Below are 22,714 nucleotides of genomic sequence, written 5' to 3'. Positions count from 1 at the left end.
AGCCGGCGGCCGCTATTTATGAGAAATGCAATAGATTTTTAATGATGTGCGCATAGCGTGTCGAATGCTTTTGAACATCAAGGAGGATCGGGTACAAAGAGATAACGCGATAACACATAGTTCCGAGAACACACTGACCGCAACGATATTTTGGTTATGTTGCGGCAGCGACAACAAAACGAAACGAACACATCAGGTGTCAAGAAAATGCAAATGTAACAATAATGGTATCATTGCTGATGCCAATAATGATAACATTTTATGTACCATAACTATTTATTCGTTACAGAAGAAATCCTTCACTACTTCACTAGAGCCCGCACACTGCGCTAGTCCTTCTTCCGGGCACATTTAGCGGTAAATGAAGGAGGATAAACGAAACAGTGACCACCTGCAGGGTTGTCTGCGTCAGCAACCGTTTGGTGTGTTATGACACCACGGACCCGAGCACATGGGGGTCGTACACTATGCGCTAAACCGTGCGTGGCTCAGCCGTATCCGCGGAAAGAGGTATGCTGGGGGCTGAGCCAATGCCGACTGTTTGGACCGTTATGGCCCCTTGGTGTAGGCAACACACCTCTTTGGCCTCCGCTTCACGTAGATGGCACCCCCGAACTGATTCACCTAGGGGAAATTGGTAGTCTTCTTTACTTGTCTCTCCCTCCAACCTTCGCCTTTAACTCTAATTTTCAATCTTTCCTGCGTTCTATTTGCTTTCTTTTACTTCCGTTTTTCAAAGCAGCAAGGGTTAACCTTCTAGGGAGACGTGAGCCGTTTCTTGTCTCACATATTTTATTTATCGTCGCTCGAACGCAGACAACCACGAGATCCTTCGATCTTGCCTTGCGGGAAGCTCCGAAATAATTCTGGCCACCTGGGGTTCCTTTCGCATGCAATGAATGCATGTCAATCAAGCGTTTCACCGTGGCGCCACCACCAAAATAATGCGGCGGTGGCGGCCGTAATTAAACGCACGAGCTCATGCTTAGCACCGCACCACCATGGTCATTGGGCTATCACGGCAGGCGCACAGGGCTTTTAACTTTGTTCAGTAATATTAACAAGGACAATCAACGCAATCGATTTGTTTGCGCAGTGCAGGGAATTTGATTCACCGTCCCTTTCTAAAGCTACTTGATGTGCAACAGTTTCATTTGTCTTTTCTTTTTTCTTTTTTTTTGCGGAAGCCGCCTTGAAATCAGATAAGAAATTGGAAAGCTAGATTCAATGTACAACTATGCCAATTTAAATATTTGCAATAAATTGGCCAGAATAGATGCGGCGGCTTTATTTCTTGCTTCCGTTTCGCGTGGCTTGAATGTTTTGACAATGGTCATACAACAGTCTCTCAACTCGTTCGTTGCACTCTCGATCGTCGTCTTCTTGCTGTAGGGCCTGCAATAGAAGCACTTTAAATTATTCGGACGTCTGTAGAGAAGTGATTAAATTAGGATTGGCTGAATAGAAAACAAACGTCTGAAGAACATGCGCTGCCCTGATCTCTTTTAAAGAATAAAGTAAATGGTAACTGCTCTACGCCGTGAACAGTCAGCACATTCATAAACTTGAAGTCATAAATGTAAAGTCTAAGCCATATTTTGGAGATGAAAGTACATATTCCGGTGGGGATTTTAATCACAGGCGTAGCACATTCTATTGGGTGGAAATAAACCCGCAATTCTAATCGTGTGTCCCATAGCAGTTGCATCGACGGCTAAGGGCATCTTATGAGACAACGTTGAGTGATTACCAATACGTTATGAACCCTGCGTTTACTAAACGGCAGGTTCTGTTAACCACACTTCGGTACTCTGAAAATTATTTCGGAAACATTAGGGACAAGTCAGGCACTCCTCAAACCATTTCCCTTTCTTTTCCTGTTTGAGTTGTAATTTACGGATGTGTTTCTTTTACATCTTGCAATGTTATACGGGCTTCTTTCGGCAATGTGCTCTAATTTTGTAATCCTTCCTTTTTTGCGTTTTGTTTTTCCTATTTTTTAGGACAGCGGGCCAATCAGGTGCCCAACTTTTCAATATTTACCAGCTAAAAAAGAAGTGCGGGTTTTAAATATGCACCCCACTCAAGTTTTTTATATTTATATATATATATATATATATATATATATATATATATATATATATATTAATATTGCCTGCGGGACTTACAAAATTCCGGCGTTTACTACTATGACGTATTACTTATTACGTACTACGTATTACTTGCACATCAAATCGTGGAACCTACGTAGCCTGTTAAGAATTGTCTAGTAATACTTTTTATTGTTTACATTAAGGTGCATTAAGAACTCAAAGCCCCAAGTTATACAGTCCTATTATTTCACTAATAATCTTAAGATATTCTCGTTCTTCTGCATGTGTCCCCTTATGTGGCTACTACGTGTATTGATGACAGTTTTAGACCATCACTAGATAATTTTTAGTCTGGTAGCTACTGTAGACAAGCAATATATGATAAGTGGACATAATTTCCTTACTTAGTGGTCATTTCTATGCGTCGTGAGCTCGCAGTCAAGGAGAAGGGTAGCGTGAAGTGAAGGAACAACGGACACTGAATCAACCGACGAGCGCTCATTTCAGAAGTTAGCGTTCGCTGTTGCCTGTCTCGAAGTCCACTATTTCTTCAGTTCGCCCTACCAGTGTCCATGGTAAATATGCGGTAACAAGCCCCAGTTGGCTACACTTGGAGTATTTACCTGTTCCGTTGTGAAAATTTGTTTAACTATTTCCGCACATTAATACGCTACAAAAATATCTGACTACGCCGACAGAAGCGCCGGCTCGGTCACCGCACCTCCCATGCATCTGCCGCAACCGCTGCTGCAGCTGCGCCGGCACCTCCGACCCGCGTGACGCTATAACCACAGGAGCGCAGGCCACGTGCACAGGCGCCGTCGACACACTCTTGCCCCCTCTACCCTTCCCTTCTCCATTCCTGTCCACACGTACTGTCCCCGGTACGGACGTAAACCGCCCAGTGTAGCCCCCCCCCCCCCCCCTCCCGGGAAACACATGCGGGGGACGCTTACGGGGGCTAGAGGTAAACAGCTCTGTAAAAGAAGGAATCACATTGGTGGATCGACGAAGGCGCTGTGTCGACGATGGCATTAAGACGGGATGGCGTTAATATGGGATGACATTACTAAAATGATGACCATGGGGTAAAGGATTGTGTGCCAATAACGGCATGACGACAATGGCTTCACGGGGATAGCAAACACCAGCTAGATAGCACAAGGCCTGTTCACTCCTATCCATGACGTCATGTTACCTGGCCCGGAATTCCTACTGCCAAGCCAGGCGTGACGAAAGCGGTGACGTCTGAATCACCACTACTCACTCGGGAGCGTCCCCATTTGATTATATGGCAGTCGGGCCAGGAAACATGACGTTATGGATCGGAGTGAACGGGCCTCGTGGTATCTAGGTGGCGTTGCGACAGCGTGACAATGATGGCTTGACCAGAGTCAGGTGACGAAGTTGAAATGACGACGTTAGAATGAACCTGTCGGCATCACGAAGAAGGTATGACAACGAATGCAAGACGAGGACGTAAGGCCGACGACGAAATTACGATGACAGCATTTGAAAGGTATGTGGACAATGGGATGACGACGAGTGTGTACCGACAATGTTGTGAAGACAACTGTATCATGTAACCTTTATGAAGATGATGGCGTGACGCCGACGGTATGACGAGAATCGGATGACGACGCTAGACTCATGCTGGCAGCGTGGTGCTATATAATTATTAGGCCACGATCGCACGTATACTTCGCTAGTTCCAAAGCCAGCCAGATATTTAAAACATTTCACGATTGCGTACTGTTCTACTTTCTCGCCTTTCCTAGTGACAGCTCGCGCTTTGATGCTGCACTAGGTGGGGTGATTAAGTTAGGAAATTCGCAGGCGCAAGTTGGAATCAGCCAGCGTAACACAGGGGTAACTAGAGTCAGTTACTAGCTAAATGTTTTGCATACAATTGGTTCCCACAGTGCATAGGATCTGCACATTTCTTTCCTTCACTTTTGTACGAAATAGAAACGTAAGAGGCGTGCGCATATATGGCACGTCTGCTCTAAACCACCACAAGTGTGGCGCTCTGTCCAGATTGTGGCTTTTTAATGCGGCGATTACATTTTTTATTAAGCTCCGCTGTGCGCCTGAGTATTTGTGACAATCAATTGGTGCTCAAATCTAGCACGTTTTACATGATTACCACGAAAATAAAAAAGAGATCACATAAAGTATACCTCATATTCAAACCTCCTCTAGAAGTTAGTTGCTCTAAGCGCGCCCACAACAGTCGACATAAAGATTTATAATGAGTTTTGCAATATGCATATACTAGTATTGAAAAGAAATAATTGATCCATCTCAAAATTTAGGAGGCTTGTTTAGTAGGTGCGCAACATGGATGCGAAGCACATTACCATTATGCAGTGCTCGTACTGCACCTATGTTTAAGAGTCCTTGGCCAATAAAGCCGCAAAATATTTTACTTTCCAGACAGTGACGTATCAGTGTATGAGGCAACTGCCATTAAATATTTTTAGGCTCTTCCACTCCTATCGAAACCCGTGAGGCTACGAGGCAACAACATATATCCGGAAGACGCGAATGGGTCGTATAAATGGCCCAAGAAATTCCACAATTTGCCCTTTACTTCCGTGCATGTCCTTCGTTTAGTCATGATCGCTGACTTCAGCAGGAAAAGTTCAACACCTAAATTATCACCCCCAAAGTGCAATTCCTTGCTACGCCACAGGCTACAGGCAACGACCTCGCTCGATTTTTTCTCTTAGGCAGATGTCGTCGCTTATACCACCTACAGAAATCATGCGCGAAGCCCCTTTCTACCATAAGATGAACTAACGTTAATTCTCTGCCGAAAAACCAAGGCTTTTTTCCGGTATTTGTACAACATGTTACTACAGCCATTCAGTGCGGCAAATGCCGAATGCCGCGAATCCGTGACATACCGTAGCCAAAGCAGTGATGCCAAAACTAACGGCACTCTCAGGCTCACTACACCTCCGTCATAATCCCTGGGACATAAATAATACGAAGAATTTTTTCTACAGCGTAAGTTGACGTTTTTATGCTCATAACACCTGCAGAACACAATTGACGTTGCACATGCGCGCACCTGGTCGATCGCGACTGCAAACAATGGTTGCTGCAGACTCCCGCTATTAATCCTAGATGGTGCCACATGACAGCACTCGAAAACATTGTTTGTGAAACGGCGTGAAAGCGTAATGGTCCTTCTTTTTAAAAAATGTGGTTGATCCCTCTTATATAGGAATCGGTATAGAACACGAAAGTGAAACGTGTCTTCACAGAAGTAGTGTAATGTTTATTGCACATTGATATATAATGTCTATTGGTGTTTTGTGGCTAAAGCGCCCTTAGGCGTTGATGCACCCACGCTGACGCCTGGTGGCACGTCTCCTCCATCACGACTACCAACGTCGATGACCATGAGCAACCGTCGTGCATATGGAAGCTGCACTACGCTGCACACGCTAGCACAACGCGAAAGACGAAGCACGTAACTGACACACTAATACAACGCGCAAGACAAAGCACGTAACTGAATCGTCACCGAGTCAAATCAGCGCGTACAGCGCGTCGTAATTGCAGCCTCCGCGATCAACTTCAGAAACATTTTCAGAGCTAATTGCGGAGGCCACGCTCCGCTGTGCTGAGTACGGTGAACGCCACCTAGGTGGCGTTGGTAGTGCTTCTTGATGCCAGCGTCCCTTCGAATGCTGGCATCGAGGCGTCGTAGTGCTGAGACCACCGAAGCGTTCACTGTCGGTGCGCGTTAGTGTCATAATGCAGTACTTCTCTTTTCTGCTCGTAGGCGGCGGCACCGCCCCGAGCAAGAGCGCGGGTACACGGAGGAGTGTTAGATATATAAGGCGCGTCTGTGTAACTCTCTGCAAATGCGTTTGTGGCGCAATGGGTTAAACGCTCGGCGATCTATCGTCGCGGACCGAGAGGTCGTGGGTTCGATTTCCAAATTTTGCATGTTTGTGGAACTTTTTCTTCTGGTTTCTTTCTTTGTATTATGTTCGTGTATGTTCGTGTGACGTATTTCCGTGACGGAAATACGTCAGTGAAGTCTTGGTGGACCCCGGCATAAAACACTTTCGTGTTAAAAAATATTGGAAATCGCACCAATGTTGTGATATTTCTCGTAAAATATGAATGATCAATCAAAGAAGCTTCAACAGCGAACCTCCCAGCTGCTACATCAGACAGAAACACCCCTTTACGAGGTATGTGACGAAATTTAAATGATGGCATGTTGCGGCAAATGTCAGTACAGCACATCGGGACCCATGTTAGCCATGCAAAGCGTGCCGTATCAGTATACCCGTCGTGACTGGCCGCGACGTTCACATTCAAACTTCGTGGCACTTTTCGTCGAGGGATATTTCCATCTGGCATGATAGCGCGATAGCCTTTTCTGTGCGGCCGGCGCATTCGGTTTCGATATTGCTTGGATTGAGCTTTGAAGTTGCATTATCTGTATCCTAAATTAGGCGCAATTTCCTGATTTCAAAAAAATCAGGTATGCGACTGCTTCGAAATTTCTTATATAAACAAATACTCCCTAAGTTCCTATAAAATAATGTACCAAGCTATTGGTAGTTCGTCTTCTGAAACGCAAATAATTAGAGTCAAAATGTGTGCACCTTACCTAAGAACTCCTCCATCAACAACGCCATGCTCCCCAACTAATAAAGGTTTTAAAAAAATGTGTATTACAGAAAAAACACCGTCAATTTGTTCCAGTCATATTGAGTATATATAGCGTTATCAAAGAACGACATGAAATGGCTCATGCACAAATGTGTTTTATATCGCTCAAGTGATAACTGACTGCACTTCATATTGCTCAGACGGAAGACCAGTCAGACGAAATAATTTTAACGGACGCTAAAATTCCAAATGACTCCTCAAACCCAGCATCTTAGTAATCACACTTGATGAATAGGCAGCCTAAACAAATACTAATATGTTAAAGGAGGACGTTAGGATCAAGCAAGCACGTAATTATGAACTCGGTGCAAGATTGCTGTAATGCTGCCGGAGTGTACCAGAAGACGCCTGCGCAACTTTCTCAAACAACTCTTTGCCAGCAATGAATATGAGAAATATATGCGATTAGAAAGTTAGCAATTTTACGTTGTGCTTCTTTGAATTACGGAATTAAGGTTTAGTGTCTGGCCGTAGGAAAATTTCGTCAAATTCCATAAATTGTTTTCGGCTATTATATTTTTTTACTGTTTGGTTTTGTGCCATAAGGTATCCAAAAATAAAAACGCTTTTATCCCGCTCCTCTACAACAATATATTGGTTCAAGCAAATCATCTAGATATGAGGTATGCAAAGTTTAACAAGAAACAAAAATTTAAGATTGCATACCTGCACGATTCGCTCGATTTGAAAGTCGATTTTCTTGTCTGTGTTGACGTTGATGAGTATGTTGATTAGTAACGTGAACTGGATGAAAACGATCATGGGGTACAGTCTGATTGCTCGTAAGTGCAGGATTGGGACGTGGATCTAGTAAACGGGACCAGAGAAGAGGTGAAGCATGGGCAAATTGTGGACATGGATTTTCCACTGTCAAAAGGGTAACGGCTGTAGCAGCTAAAACTAACAGAACGTGCGAACTGAGAATCTTCCTCATATTGAAGAACCTTGCAGGTGGGAAAGCTGTAGACTGCGCCAGCAGGTTCTTGTATCTATATTCAAACAATGCTCATAGAAAACGTCTTCTCTTTTTTATCTTCCTTTCTTTAGTTTTGCTCAGGGATTCTCCTTGCATAATTTAAGGAGCATCAAGGAAATGCAAATTTGTGCAGCTTCAGGAAGCCGTGTTGTTCTGTACAATGCGGCTATAGCTGCCAATGACCTTAATCCTCTGACAAGTCGGAACACCACAACTTTCGGCTATGATCCAGCCTGCCAGATGGATGAAGCATACTTTACTCCGGAGGACCTGCGCCACGCGCTCAGCCTCTCTAAACGTCGCACTGCCCCTGGTGAAGACGGTGTTACGTACCAGGGGTTACGAAAAATCGTTGAGGCCTTTCAAAAAATGTCTCAGACGCAGATAACGAAGTGTAGCGAACGTCGCTGATAACCAATGATTGGAAATCATCTGTGGCAATATCAGTCTTAACGCCCGGCCGCCCTGCAAAACACCTAAAGTCATACCGGGTAATATCGCTAAATTCTAATGTTATGAAGCTGATGGAACGAATGGTAGTTTCATCTAGATGGCAAGCTGAAAGAGCTTAATTTCTTTCCTGATGTCAGGAGCGGCTTTCGTTGTCACCGTTCTGCCCTCGATAGCATAGCAGACATCGTATCATCTCTAGAGTCTGCTCGAGAAAACAAGCATTCTGCATATATGCTCTTCCTGGACATACAGCAAGCTTTTGATTCGGTTACCCATAAGGCGATTATTTTCGACCTTACGAATGCGGGAAGTGCCCCTACTCAATTGCCCACAACTGCCTCAACTGCGACAACTCAATTGCCTGCCCAAGACACTACGGAGCCGGACCCAAAATGCTCGAAGCTTCGCCGAAGCGACTCGGCACCAGGACGCCGCTTGCCAACAGGACTCCGCGTGCCAGGCAAACCTGCAACACGGTCGCCAACCCGCAAATCATGCGCGTTTCCCTGCAGCTGACCGTGAGTTCACGAAGCGATTTACTAACAACCCGTTCGGTTTCGCTCGTACGGTTTGCGAACGCCTGTGGTTTATGGTGGAATTGCGCAGTGCTCCGACGCGTGCGATGCGGTGTCTCCGGGGGATGTCTTGTCGCGAGTCGCTCCACAACTTTCGCTTGTGTAGCAATTGTCAAGGACCCGTGTGCAGTGGTAGGGTGCCGCTAATGGTTACTCGCAACTTAATTCTTGACGTACAATATACATACAACAGCTTCTGTGAAGACATGTTTCACTTTATTGTTCTACCGATTCCTATGAAAGAGGGATCAGTCATAATTTTTGAGGTTCCTGAGTTTCGTGCGACAGCCACAAGCTCGGTGACCACGTGGTGTTCACAAAAATATTATCGGTTCGTGGCTTGCCTGCGAAGCTGTGCACTGATAACGGCCCGCCTTTTAACAGCTGGGAGTTCGATGATTTTCTGAACACCTTAGGTGTCGCCCATGTCATGTCAGGCATTGGTGTCAGTCATGCCTGCGTGCTCAATGCATGTGATAATATGCGACAGCTGGAAGCCCAGCAGGGTCTCTATACTGATAGCGATCCGTGTAGATCGTCAGTAGAAATCATCAGTAGAAACGAACGGCTGCCCACTTTCACAAACGTCTGCGGCGTAGCTAGCAATCAGTAAGCTAAAAAACTGTCCCAGGCCTCGGAAACTCAGCCGGTTTTTTATCCGCGCGAATTGCAGCGCATTCATGAAATGGATGTGAAACCGAAATGGCTTTTCCTTTTTTTTTTTTTTTTTCTTGTCAACCCTCTCTGAACTTTGTCCTTTCTCTCTCGCCTTCAACTATCGACGGCGCGGCTGGCGCGGTCCGCGCTCGCCGTCGGCCGTGCTGATAAAGGCCAAAACGGCAGCAATTTTTTTAGGGGCAAAGCACCTTAGGGCTGAGCCTTGTCCCTCCTCTTCGTCCTTTTCCGTAGCTCTGGTTTGCATGGTGACCGCTAGGGGCACTGCGCTGCACATGGGTGTTCATTCCCGAAGCGCGCTCTCTTTCTCTCTCGTTCCCGATGCGCGCTGTCTTTCTCTCTCGCCCGTAGCTCTGGTTTGCATGTAGTCCGCTAGGGGCCCTGCGGTGCACAAGGGCGTTCATTCTCGACGCGCGCTCTCGTTCGCTCTTCAGTCATGGATGATAACAGTCGCTTCTGATAACGGCGAGCCTGCTATGGATGAAAAGGCGAGAGTGGCGGCTCAACTGCAAGCGGAATCGAGGGCTCGCAAAGCTGCTGCAGCACGGCGACGCAGACAACAAGCGGACCCGGAGCTGAGGGCTCGCGAAGCTCGTGCTTGAACCGAGCATCGGCGCCACCAACCTCATGTAGAGACCGCTTCCGGCGTTTTGCCACCGCTTCCCGCGCTCTCGCCGCCTCTGGGTCCGCTTGCCGGCGTCGCGCTTGAGCCGAGCATCGGCGCCACCAACCTCGGGTAGAGAACGCTTCCGGCGTTTTGCCGTCGCTTCCCGCGATCTCGCCTGTATACAGTGGATTCACGGTTACCCGAATGATCCCCCGGTGCTACGCCCACTCATCATCATTCACTTCGTGGATATGCTGTGATTTTTTTTCTGGCAGTATACGGTCAGTTTTGCGGTTTTCGTCTTCCTCGCTAGCAGTGTGGTCCGTATGGTACCCTACCGTTGCACGTTTGTCGGCTTTTTTCCGCAATGTCTCGCAGCTGTCGCTGTTCGTGTGTGCTTCAATCGTTTACGAACACATCAAGACGAAGTGAGCCATGCGACGTGAAATTCTACCGCATCCCTAAAGACAACAGGTGAGCACTGCGCAGTTTACGTCCCGGTTTTTATTTTGTTATAGTAATTGTGCGCAGTCGTACATGGCTGTCCGGTTGTGAGGCAGCAGCTAGCTGATTTGAAAACACAACGATGCAGTAAATCGTTATGCCAACAAGCAGCGAACATAAAGCGCCTGATAAATATAGTACCACCTGTGCGTATCGCAAGGAACACATCTGTGCGCATGCGCTTTGCACTCATTTCTAGCTAATTGGTCGCCATCGTTTCAAAATGCGTTTCTGAGAATTAAGGTTGATATATCACAACTGATACTCTGCGGCGACGCGAAACGAGCTCAGTTTTGTATGTTCCAACTGCGATGTTCTCATTTTTAATCTTCACTGTTCTTCAGGATGGAAGCGCTGGAAGGACGGACCTAATGGGTTTGCCCAGAGATAAGGTCAACAACCGCAGGATATGCTCGGCGAAATTCACGGAGGTGGATTTCATGGACCGAGCGAGAAGCACCATCCTCTTTTTGTTGCATCCTATAGTGTGTTGCACTGTCAGCTCCAATTCGGGTTTTCGCAAACGAACACAATAAAGTGAGTCCAAAGAACTGTTGTGTTGCAAGTGGAATTATTTTTATTATAATTTGGACACATGGTTGCTTGATCGTAATAATGAATGGGACTGCGTGCATGAAAACGCAAGAACCCTACTGCGCACAAGCACGGTGTAACGCCTGGCATGGCCGGACAAGAGAGGAGTGCGCGCTTTCGTCCGGCGGTCCGTCTGATAACGCCCGTGAGAAAGAAAAATAAAGACCGTGCCGCGGCCAGCTAAATAAAAAAAAAAGCATTGCGCGAGGGATGAGGGGAGGTTGAGGCGAGGCATGCGAGGAGGGATAGGAAAGTCATGAGGGAAAGAAGAGGCGAGCGGAGCAACCTTATAGAAAGAAGAAAAAAAAGGGCTATAGCGAAAGATTGGATTAGCGTAGCCAGTGACGACACTTTCTGTGTCTGCACGCATCACCGGTCTCGATAAGAGCAATGGCTGTACTGGGCGGCGCGCCACGGCAAAGGTCACTGCTCGCCATACGGACCACTCGATTAAATTTGCTGCGGTGTTCGCGCGTCACGGGATCGTAGCTCTTGCTGCTTCAAGCCTCTGCTGCAATGTGTTTTAGGCTCGGTATTTGTTTTGTAGATTCCCAAATGATACTTGATAACCGCGTGCCTACCATGTGCTTCAAAAACGAATTCAATTACCACCCAAAGTGTGTGCAATTTTTTTCTTTATTACGGTTCCTACATACTCTTCTTAAAATCACTGTGCTCGCATACACTCAACAATATTGTCATGCTATAATAAGCCACCGGCTCATTTGGCTGATTAAGTATATATTAAAATTTTCGCCAGCGTATTAGCGATTCCTATTTGGAATCCCATTTTGATGTATAAATCCGCACTTTCTGCACTTTGACAAACCGCGGCTAAGATTCGTGAAAGTATTCACGCAGACGTGTACCCTCAGTCGTCTGCATTGTGCACAGTAACCCTAGTTTTCCATATGCTCCAGCTCAGGAGTTTAACAATATCACAATGGATACTATCCGCATTATCAAATGGGAGATGACGGGATAGGTTTAGTTTTATTGCTGGCTACTTTATCACACTTCTCTGCAAAATATGCAACAAAACACCGAAGTCCAGCAATGTAATCCAGATGTTTTCAAGCGTCCAGCTTTTCTACATAAGAAACAATATGTATCACACAGAACAAGCGAACTCCTATATTTGGGGCGTGTTTTTCCAGCCTTGTCGTGCGTGTGCATTTGAAATAAATCTGCTTGAACAGCTGGCGCTAAAGGCATTCTTTTAATATGTTTTGAAGTGTCTTGTCCGAAGCCTGCAAAGCATAGCTCGATGCAAAATGGCCTAGCGAAATGAAGCATATACGAAGTCTTTTCAGTTTCTTACGTGAAACCACATAAAAGTGTTGTGAAGCAAAAAAAAATGCAACACAATGTATGGCTCTTGCGCGCGGCAGATGTATGAGACTTGTCTCAAAATAATTGACTCGCCATCTCGGCCCTGCCAAAGTGAATATCCAGCGAAGCTGTTGAAAAGCACCACTACAACTGCTGAGGGGGGTATGCAGTGCTTTATTGCTCGAGAGTAATGGTAGTGACAATCGCTTTGCGGTCGCTGTGATACACCGTGATGGGTTCCGCGACCACTCGCTACATTCGTGGCCAAGGCCTAATTCTAAACACGATCTGTACCCGCGTGGTTGGTTGACTGTGATTGTTGTAGCATGCGAGTCCAAAGTTGTCCTTGAGAAACGACAGGAATCAGCCCGCCTTGTCAGGAAACAACATAAGGTATGCAGACACGGACGCAAAAGGAGCGAACCCGACAACACAAACGCAGGGTTCTTACTGTCAGGTTTCGCAATGTCAACAATAAAGTCGCATTAAAGTCGCGAACATTAAAGCCTCTTGAACAAGAACAATCGGGTCCTCCCTGGCATGGCCCTCGTACTGAGCATCTTGGGGAACCAAGTTCATCAATTTTGGCAGCACGCCGCCGCTGGTAGCATTGCCGCTTCTTTTCCGTTTGGTGCTCCACGTATTCGCACTGCTCCTTGGGAGTGCTAACTATCCGTTGCCTACACATAGCGGTTCTGCAGCAACAATGAAATCGGTTACTAGGCTGGTTCTTTTGTATATGAAAGGCTATTTGTGTCACTCCCAACGTCGCCAGTAATCTTTACCGGGGAACGTATGTGGGGCATGCTACCTACTTCGCATTGTTAGAAGCGCCTTATCAGCAAAGATGTGGTTTGGATGCTTTTTTTGTGCTTGTCTTCTACTGAAGCGAATGTATGCGTAGTACTAAAGAACGTATGCACTTTCGCTTCAATCGCTGAAGGTTTTTCTTTTTTTTCTTTTTTTTTCTTACCCGCGAGGACGATGCCGCGAAAGATCCCGACCAACTAGAGGCTAACAGCTCGGCTTTGTTGTATTTGTACTGAAGAAGAACGAGCAGTATGCACTGCTTCAAGAAAGACGACGACGACGAGTTGGTCGAAGCCGTGTGCCTGTGTTGCCTGCGCTGTGTAACCTCTCGTTGCAGTGCTCTACGCTCTAATTAATTACACTAGAGTGCCTCTCTACATTTGGTGGAGGTGCTGGGCCCTTTACCGACCTGGAACTCCGCAGCCGGACGCTCCCTCCCGTCTCTGCCATGCCTGAGGACGCCGAACAGCCCGATCCTCCCCAGGCTTCGCCTGTTGTCTGCTCCGGTGCCCTACGCCACCGCGATCCTCCTGTCTTCAGTGGCGCCGACGATCATGACGTCGAGGATTGGCTCTCCTCATACGCCCGCGTAAGTGCGCACAACAAATGGGACGACAAGGATAAGCTGACTAACGTCAACTTCTATCTTTCTGGAGTCGCTCATCTCTGGTTCCGGAATCATGAATCCGACCTTACCACCTGGACTGCTTTTACTAATTATTTCAAAGAGGTCTTCGGTCGCCCTGCTGTGCGAAAGCTTCGTGCGGAACAACGCTTGCGTGGTCGCGCTCAGCAAAAGGGTGAAAACTTCACCAGCTACATTGAAGATGTCGTTGACCTTTGTCGGCGCATCAACCTCACTATGCCAGAAAGTGACAAGATAAAGAATGTCATGAAAGGCATCGACGATGATGCCTTCCAGATGCTCTTGGCGAAAAATCCTCGAACGGTTGACGAGGTGATCACCCTGTGCCAGAGCTACGACGAGCTCCGCAAACAACGCCTCACTACGCGCCGAGCTGCCGCGCCGGACGACACGATTTCGGCCCTCACCGACAGTTTCAATGCTGCTCCCGCCCACTCCGCGTTCCTCGACCAAGTCAAACAACTTGTTCGAGAGGAAGTGGCGCGTCAACTGTCCCTTTTGCCTGCTACCCGGTCGTCTGAGTCCTCCTTGTCTCCGGAACTACGTCGGGTCATACACGACCAAGTGAGCGACGCACTACCTCTCGCTCATCAGCCCCCTCCTGCGCCGGTTCCACTCACGTACGCTGCCGTCGTTGCCAGTCCAAGACCTCCGCCTGCAGTTTCACACTACACGCCCGCAAGCGGCTTCTACGCGTCGCCTTCTGCAGCTGCAAACTACGTGCCCAGAAGCGACTTCTGCGCGCCTCCGCAGCCCCTACGTCCGGCTCAACATTGTGCACCCCAGCCTGGGCCCCCTGTTCACAATCCGTGGCGTACCCAGGACAATCGGCCGATCTGCTACGCGTGTGGCTTTGCTGGCCACGTGGCACGATTTTGCCGCCGGCGGGGTTGGTACCCTCCCGATACTGCGAGACCCCAAGGGAATACACCTGACTCTCAGCCCCGCTATGTTCCACCTGTTCCGCACTTCGCTTCCTCGTCTCCTGCTCCTCGAAGTTTCACCACTCGTCGGTCTCCCTCTCCCCGTCGACGTTCCCTGTCCCCCCTTGTCCGCCGCCCCCCGCTGTGGAGGAAAACTAAAAGGCGCAGTTCCGGAGGCAAGAACTGCGATCTCATCGAACTGCTCAAGCCCTCGCTTATCCCCTGCGAACGTCATTGAAGTTTATGCGGAAGGTATCGCTGTTCACGCGCTTGTCGACACCGGTGCCGCGGTGTCAGTGATTGCCGACCAGCTTCGCCGTACGCTCCGAAAGGTCGCGACGCCGTTTTCCGCTATTTCGCTACGTACAGCAAGCGCTGAGCCAATTGAGCCTGTAGGAACTTGCACCGTCCGTGTCGCCATACAAGACAGTTTATATCACATTGAGTTTGTTGTTCTTCCCCGCTGCTCTCATGCCATCATTCTAGGATGGGACTTCCTCTCTTCTAATCGCGCAGTAATTGATTGTGCCCGTGCAGAACTTGCGCTTACTCCATTTTGCGGAAGTCTTTCTGAAGATTTGCCTCTTTCTTCTGCTAGAGTGTTCGTCGCCGCCGACACCGATATCCCTGCTTTCTCTTCCGCCCTTGTGCCCGTTTCCTGTGCTGCTTTCTACGATTCTGCAGTTCTCTTCACGCCATCGAAACTTGCTGCACGCCGTCATCCCTTCTTGCTTCCCTTCGCCATCCTTCCCATTCGCCAGAGCTCCAGCGCACTTTACGTTACGAATCCGTTTTCGTGTCCATCAAGCCTACGACATGGCGAGTGCCTCGGGTCTGCTGACGAATTCGAGCCGAACTTTCTCTACGATGTGCCTGATGACTCGACTCCTCTTCAGGTTGACGCCATGGCTCTTCCTGTCTCTACGTCTGAGCCAGCGTGTGACAGAACGTTTGCTCGGTGTATTGATCCGCAGCTCACTCCGAGTCAGCGCGCGCAGATCGTCGACCTCCTTACCCGATTTCGCACTTCTTTTGACCACCAACAACAATGTTCAGGGCGTACAGCTACAGTCGTTCATCACATCGACACCGGTAGCCATGTCCCACTACGACAGCGTCCATACCGTGTGTCCGCGACGGAGCGCCGTGTCATCGACGAGCACGTAGGCGACATGCTTCAACGCGTAGTGATACAGCCTTCCCACAGTCCTTGGGCCTCTCCAGTAGTGCTGGTGAAAAAGAAAGATGGGACAATTCGTTTTTGTGTGGACTATCGACGCCTGAACAAAATAACCCGGAAAGATGTCTATCCTCTCCCCCGTATCGACGACGCACTAGACTGCCTCCAAGGCGCTGAATTCTTTTCGTCCTTAGACTTACGATCTGGTTACTGGCAAGTCCCGGTGGCTGAGTCAGATCGCCCGAAAACGGCATTCGTTACGCCTGACGGCTTATATGAATTTACCGTGATGCCCTTTGGCCTGTGCAATGCGCCTGCCACATTTGAAAGAATGATGGATAACATCCTCCGCGGCCTCAAATGGCAGACATGCCTTTGTTACCTCGATGACATTGTCATCTTTTCCCCGGACTTTTCTTCTCACCTGCTCCGACTCGAACGCGTTATCACTTGCCTCGCCGATGCTGGACTCCAGCTCAACATCAAGAAGTGCCGCTTCGCCGCCCGACAGCTAGTCATCCTTGGCCACGTTGTTTCGAAAGATGGTGTGCTTCCAGATCCTACCAAACTCCAAGCAGTCGCCGAATTCGCACGACCAAAGACCACCAAAGAACTCCGCAGCTTCATCGGATTGTGCTCATACTTTCGCCGTTTCATCCGCAACTTCGCCACCATAATAGCGCCTTTGACGCAGCTTCTCGCGGGTAACCACGACCTCTCGGCCTGGTCGCCACTTTGCGATGCCGCATTCACGACGCTGCGTCGTCTTCTAACCTCACCCCCGATTCTCCGTCATTTCGACCCCAGCGCACCGACAGAAATTCACACGGATGCTAGTGGTGTCGGCATTGGCGCTGTTCTTGCGCAACGAAAGACTGGCTTCGATGAATACGTCGTTGCTTACGCCAGCCGCGCTCTGACGAAAGCGGAAGCCAACTATTCCGTTACAGAAAAAGAATGCTTGGCTATCATTTGGGCCATAACTAAATTCCGCCCTTACCTCTACGGCCGCCCATTCGACGTAATAACTGACCATCATGCCCTCTGCTGGCTGTCGTCCTTAAAAGACCCTTCAGGTCGACTCGCTCGATGGGCGCTCCGCCTCCAAGAGTACGACATTCGAGTGCTGTACCGCTCTGGCCGTAAACATACGGACGCGGATGCCCTGTCCCGCTCCCCTATGCCAGGCCAGCCCAATTATTCGAAGGTACCGATATGCGAGTCCTCCCTCACCGCCACGGACATGCTTTAGGAGCAGCAGAAGGATCGATGGATTGTCTCTATGCTGGCTTTTCTGTCCAACCCATCAGCGCCTTCTTCTGACCGTACACTGCGTCGCCAAGCACACCACTTCGCTGTTCGTGACGGACTCCTTTACCGCCGTAACTACCTCTCGGACGGCCGCAAATGGTTACTCGTGGTCCCACGGCATCTACGTTCGGACATATGTACAGCGTTTCACGATGACCCGCAATGCGCGCATGCAGGAGTACTAAAAACGTACGCGCGCCTGCGACTCCGTTATTACTGGCGCGGAATGTACCGATTCGTCCGCCGATATGTGCGCTCCTGCCTCGCTTGCCAACGCCGCAAGAATACCCCTTGTTCCTCAGCTGCCCCATTGCAACCCTTGCCTTGCCCAGGACGCGCCTTTGACCGCGTCGGAGTTGATCTTTACGGGCCCCTGCCGAGTACTTCAGACGGCAACCGCTGGGTGATTGTGGCAATAGACCATCTAACGCGTTACGCGGAAACTTCGCCTCTGCCCAGCGCATCTGCGCGTGATGTTGCATGGTTCCTTCTGCGTAACATCATACTTCGCCATGGAGCCCCCAGAGAATTGCTCAGCGACAGAGGCCGTGTGTTTCTCTCTGAGGTTATAGAAGCCCTACTCAAGGAATGCCACGTAACTCACCACACCACTACTGCATACCACCCGCAGACTAATGGGATGACTGAGCGCTTTAACCACACTCTTGGCGACATGTTATCCATGTACGTCGCATCTGACCAGACCAATTGGGACCGCGTTCTACCCTTCGTGACCTATGCTTACAACACCGCCACACAGACCACTACGGGATTTTCCCCGTTCTTTCTTCTTTACGGACGCGAGCCTTCCTGCACAATGGATACCATCCTCCCGTATCGCCCTGACACAACGGAGTCTACTGCCCTGTCCGAAGCTGCTGCACACGCGGAAGAGTGCCGACAGCTCGCCCGCACATTTACTACGGAAGACCAGCAGCGACAGAAGCACCGTTGGGATACTTCCGCCTCTCCTGCACCCTATGCTCCTGACTCACTAGTCTGGCTTTGGGTTCCCGCCACCAGCCCTGGACTTTCAGCGAAACTCGTTTCCAAGTACCAGGGTCCCTACCGTGTGGTCAGTCAAACGTCTCCTGTGAACTACATGATAGAACCCCTTGAGCCACCTTCGGATAAGCGCCGCCGAGGGCGCGAAATCGTGCACGTTTAGCGGCTAAAGCCTTATTTCGACCCCCCTGTGCTCTCCTGCCCGTAGGTCGCCGGGACGGCTCCTTTTCTCCGGGGAGATAATTGTACTGAAGAAGAACGAGCAGTATGCACTGCTTCAAGAAAGACGACGACGACGAGTTGGTCGAAGCCGTGTGCCTGTGTTGCCTGCGCTGTGTAACCTCTCGTTGCAGTGCTCTACGCTCTAATTAATTACACTAGAGTGCCTCTCTACATATTATATAATATCTAATAAATACGCGTATCTTCGTGTTTACCAGTCATTCGTTCGCTAAATCCTTCCTGGCAACTACTGAAATTTTTCCTTTTGGATTGCTATTCAGTGATTGAGCTAGCTACGACCGATTTTCATGCTGCTTGGACTCGAGAACGTGGGTTAGCCACGTTGCTGACGATGGGTAGCAAACCGTTTCCCGCAATATCTGCGCTACTCTTTTTTTTGGCTTATCTATCTGTGTTTTCATATCAAATATTACTATTTTTCTTGATGTGGATCTCTAGTGGACCTGATGTGGATTCTTTAAGTGGATCCGCAGCTCTGCCCTACATGTGAGCCTATCAAAGCAGGCTGTTGTGGGCGTACGTTATACCCCACAACAACGCAGATGAAGACAAATATGGTAATACCTGAAAAAGAGTGATTCTCGTGCTAAACCACCAGAATGTAAAAATGGGCACATTGCAGGCCATTCATTTTTTTCCCTGACTCATACACGATGCCTTTGTTCGTGCTAGCAAAGCTAAAATGCGTATGCCACTATAATTTTAAAACAGTAAAACGGCATAACACAGTAAACATAGTGCACGTAACACAGAAGTATATGCAGCTCATAATTTACCACTGAAACACCAAAAAGAATTTCTTGTTTATTTTCTGCTTATTACCTGCTGCGTGGCGTTCCGCAGCGGATATTCTAAGATTGTTAGGCTTCCTTACACATTCGTCTCCCGAATTCTAAGAGGCAGGTGCAGTCTCGGTGGTTTCGGAGGGCCTGCAGCAATAGAAATACATTTATTTATTGTAAATTTTCTTTAGTACAGTGCCTATTTCAAAGGCATGACATTGTGAGGAATGAGAAGATTAGAACTTCAGGTGTTGATTTTTAAAGCTATTAGATTACTGGTGAATTCAGTATCCCTACTGCAAAACCAGGCCCTTCCAGGGTCTTGCAGCGTAAGACCACCGCATTTTTTGACACTGCATCGCACTGGGGACGCTGGCTTTAGTGCTGAGACGTTGGAGCGCAATATATGTAGTATGTGCTCTAAGAAGGCTGGTTATTGCTGCAGTTTGTTGGCTCGTACGGGAAACTCCGCTGGTTGCACTTCATCCGCACTACTTCCAGTACGTGAGGAGTAGGGGCTGTTGAAAACTAAATGCTTGATACAGTTTTATCGAGATACTAGTCTCCTGTTCAAAATAATGCTATATTTTGAGGTCATCAATGTCTGTTTGGGGTCGCTGCTAGGAATAAATGTTTGTGAGCTGCTCCGTTTGTGCATGCGTATGTCACAATGAAGGTGACTTTCGTTTCTCGCATTTCCCTTTTCACAGCGCGTATATAGCTATGTTCATGAACGAAAATACGCACACGAAGGTAGATTCGTTTTTTAGCAGTCTTTTTTTCTCTTTTGTTTTCTTTTTTTATTATTCATGCGGCGTCAACGGGAGCTTATCATTCAGCAACATTGCACGTTTACATTTCATGCACGTTTACTGCACTTCTTATGTCAGTGCCCGTGATGTGTTGCGGTAAAGGTTTTATATTTATTTACAAGCGCTGATGCAATTGATTGCGTCAGCCCACCTTACCATACAGGTTATGCGTGCTGAACGAACTCATTGATTTGTAGAAATCAGGCAATATTCTGCACTACTGTGCGTATGTTTTATTGAAAAATAATACATTACGATGCTCGTTCACTTCAGCAATGATGCAAACTGAACCGCTTCATGTATATATGGATCAGTAAGAAAGGGTGATGCATAGTGAGAACACACACCATAATGTTGAACAAACGCGTTACAATAATAGGTGGCTTTCGCGATTCCTTCGGATCTGATGCGATATGCTACGTCAGAAACAGCTTCTCAAAGTAGACGCCATCTTCTCAAAAGAAACGTTTATTTTTGCGAGGCACGCTTCGTCGCCTCTATGGCGTCACCTCTGTGGCATTCAAAATTGATTCCCATCACCACTGTGATAGTGAATCCATGACGCAACAATCTCCGCGAAGCTTTCAGCAATAGCTACGCAAAAGTTGTACAAAAGGTGCACAATAGCGTAGTGGTTAACGTGTATGGCTTCCGGTAGATATTGCCCCAGGGGAAAAAGTTCCAGCCCAAGTAGCAGTGATGGGCAAGGTTGTCGTATGGTCACAGTGGAGCTGACGATCAGAATTTGGCCTCCCGACTATGGCTAGACAATAATGACAGACTGTGTTAAAAAAAAAAGAAAGTGCGGACGGACTAACGGCCGCCAAGCCCTAATTTTGAGCGTCTAAATGCTGTCATGATAATCGGGGGATGATTTGTTCTTATCTTTTTTAAACCGTGCGGTTCCTTTTATTTCTACAAGAATCACAATGACTCGCAACGCTGAAGTGAAAAATTGTAATTCCAGCAAATGTGACTATATAATTATTGCAGAATGGATGCCTCAGACAATTGACCTTTCGTTAAATTTTGGGTGAGTGCACATGTGGCGGCACATTGCAATTAGGCTTCTTTGTCTTATCTGTAAAGCCTCAGACTGGGTCCACTAAACCTGAGGTCACATGACATCTGCGGTCGGCAAAATGAAGTAGGGGGCATGCAACAGCCTCGAAATAATTTCTGATCGCAATCACGCATTCAAGACTTCGAATTTAGTAACTGGATTTCTCAAAATCTGCGTATAATACTGTGGTAATAATACAGAGCCCGTGAAAAAAGACTTCAATAATTCACTAATAACTTCGCCGACAATGTGGATCGTAACAGTATGTTGAAGTAACAATCGTAATGTTGAAGTAACAATCGTAACAAGTATACATAATAAAGTAGGGTAGCATGCAACAATCCTGAATATACTATTGTTGATTGACTAATTTTCTGGTATTGCACTTTTTGGTAGGCTGTCTCTCAAATTAGGTTAACTGCTACATGATTTATTCGAGGTTCGTCGGCTATTTGTTTTCATGATAAGGACGAAAGAAACAATTAATGTATTGGGCGTATATACGGTCTTTCACTAAAATCACAATTGTGTGCTTTCTCTCGGGTTGCTCAATGTTGTGATACGTTTAGCCAAATAACGTAGGCATGCAAGTTAAAACCGGATTACCTAGCCTATTTTAACACGGGTGCTGTTTTGAAATAAACGTAGTTGCTTACCAATAAGAGGATTGTTTGGCCGAGGACCTGGAGTTGGGTGAGCATAATATTCTGGTGCTTGCTGATTTTGCTTAGTACCACGTTTGGCTCGACATTTTTTCCCACAACACCCAAGAATTGGAGAAGCAAGGACAAATGGGGTACTTAGATCTTGCGTATTCGAAAGAATAGCGGCCACAACAACGGAAACGACCAGAATGTAGGAAACTGGAAATTTTAGCCATATTTAAAGATAACGGAAATCTCAAAAGTTGGAGTTCGTGCTTGGCTTTGCTTAGATCCCCTTTCAAACAATGTTTATGCAGCATCTGCTTCCCTTTTCTTTCCTTACATCGCGCTTTAACTTCTTTTGTGCTGTTTCGCCTCATTTTTTAACAATCTGACCGATCACCTTGACTTTCATGGCAGAGCCATTGTATTGGTGTTGAGCGATTCTACGTCGGCAAGCTATTCTTTTCGAGGCTCTTCAAGCGAGAGAGAGAGGGAAAAGGTGCAAAGAAAGTCAAGGAGGTTGACCAGAGGCAGTTCGGGTTGGCTACCCTGCACGAAGGGAAGGAGTAGGGGGATAAAAAATAGAAAGAGAGCGGACGGGGTGCGAGAGAGAGAGACGAGCATAAACTAACTGCTTACGCTAGAAAGCGGTAGCGCGCGATGTTCTTAAGGTCTATCGTGAAGCCCCGTAGATCGCAGGAATCTTAGAAGGGCCATCAAGGCCTGCTGCGTGTATTTCTTTTTTTTTTTTTCTTTTTTTTTGGGGGGGGGGGGGAGGGGGA

General features: G+C 47.7%; 1 long non-coding RNA gene across 3 annotated transcripts; it reads right to left on the bottom strand.

The window, feature by feature from the left end:
- Positions 1–341: 341 nt before the first annotated feature.
- Positions 342–22,277, bottom strand: LOC125945305 (uncharacterized). 3 transcript variants are annotated; one of them, XR_007466803.1, is made up of 4 exons: positions 21,942–22,271; positions 19,451–19,557; positions 7,461–7,601; positions 342–1,395 (listed from the first exon to the last, which is right to left on the bottom strand). It is a non-coding gene; the product is annotated as an uncharacterized LOC125945305 (long non-coding RNA). The 3 variants fall into 3 exon arrangements; XR_007466802.1 differs by lacking the exon at positions 7,461–7,601 and having other exon boundaries at positions 21,942–22,264; XR_007466801.1 differs by lacking the exons at positions 342–1,395; positions 7,461–7,601 and having other exon boundaries at positions 19,420–19,557; positions 21,942–22,277.
- Between the last annotated feature and the right edge of the window lie 437 nt (positions 22,278–22,714).

This window comes from Dermacentor silvarum, chromosome 5, assembly GCF_013339745.2.
Source record: "Dermacentor silvarum isolate Dsil-2018 chromosome 5, BIME_Dsil_1.4, whole genome shotgun sequence".
NCBI classification, from domain to species: Eukaryota; Metazoa; Arthropoda; class Arachnida; order Ixodida; family Ixodidae; genus Dermacentor; species Dermacentor silvarum.
Note: the sequence above shows the minus strand (reverse complement) of the source record. Positions and strands in the feature narration are given on the sequence as shown.